The sequence below is a fragment of the Physeter macrocephalus genome, chromosome 16 (genome assembly GCF_002837175.3).
Source record: "Physeter macrocephalus isolate SW-GA chromosome 16, ASM283717v5, whole genome shotgun sequence".
NCBI classification, from domain to species: domain Eukaryota; kingdom Metazoa; phylum Chordata; class Mammalia; order Artiodactyla; family Physeteridae; genus Physeter; species Physeter macrocephalus.
The window spans coordinates 46,328,852-46,330,283 of NC_041229.1; positions in this window are offsets into that span (position 1 = coordinate 46,328,852).

The window sequence follows — 1,432 nt, forward strand, 5'->3', positions numbered from 1 at the left end:
CCTCCGGAGCCCGCCCGCCCCCCCTCCGGCCTCGGGGAAGCCGCGCGGCCGCCCCCCGCCCCCCGCCCGCAGCCCGCGCCCCTCCTCTCGCCGCCCGCAGCCGGTCCGAGCCGGGCGCGCAGCCGGCAGGACTCGCGGCCTTGCGGCCCCACGCAGGTGGCCCCGGCGCCGCTCGCCTGTCCCGGCCTCTCCGTGCCAGCCCGCTCCGGCTCTCGGGGAAGGGCCCGCCCTGCCCGGGGACCCGCCCAACCCTTCCTGAGCGAGCCTGGGGCCTTCGCTGCCTGCGGTCCGCCGCCTGCTCGCAAGGACCACGGGCCCCTAAAGTCGACAGCCGAGATCTGGGGCCGCGGGCCACACCTGGTGCGCGAAAAGCCCCTCCGCAAGTTTGAAGAGTTGGAGAGAAACCTGTGCGCTTCCCACCCCACATGCGCTTTGAGAGTTTTCAAAGTTTTGAGGTGATGCCCGAGTTCCTTCCCGCTTCACCCAGTCCCTCGGGGGCCTCCAAGGGGCGGAAACCCGCGATACGGTGGCTGGACCGCCAATGCTTTGCATCCCCTGCAGCAGCGCCCAGTGCGGTGCTTGGGGCCCCGGAGCAGGGCAGGGGCTTGGCAGCTTCCAGTAACCGGCTGGATGGGGAGCCCACCGGCCTCAGCTCTCTATCCGGGCACCAGCGGGTGGAGCCACCTCCTCACCTAGTGGGCAAGGGGCCCACAGAACGGGCAAAGAAGGTACAGATTACCCCTCTTTGACAGGTAAGGCAGGGAAGGAGGTATTTCGGGGCTTAATGACTTGCCCCAATGCACTGAGACCGCATTTTTTTTCTGTGAAGCCCTTTAGCCTACCTGTCTCTCACCAAAGTCTGCTCTCGAAAAGAGAGGACCTAACAGGCTGTTTCACACCAACGTGTTAATACAAGACGAAGGTGCTTGTGTTTGCCACCGATTTTAAATAGGAAAGCCCCAACACGTGTCACTGTGTGGTGATTCTCAAATACGAGGGCACTATTTTAAGGGCAAAATTTTCTTAAACCAACCCACTCCTGGCTTAAATTATTTTCTTTTAAAACGTTGCATTACTATAAACATAAAACGAGATATAAACTTGTGTTATAGCTTTTGAACAACTCTGGAATAAAACCAAAACAAATTTATAAGTTAAATATAAAATTCTCCTCCCAGAACTGTAAAATTTAAATTACTAATGTTTACTCAACTACTACTAGCAACATGTGGTACTGACTGCCCAGGTGTGAGTACATTTGAGCTCTGCGTGGCTTTACCTCTACGACTCTTATGGTGTGGGAAGTGCCCTGTATTGACTCAATTTTCTCACCTCTTTCCTCCCTTCCAGGTACCACACCTCCTCTGCTCACACCCTGTGTTATTGTAATAGTCGGCTTTCATTTGACTCTGATACATCATTAGAGATTAAC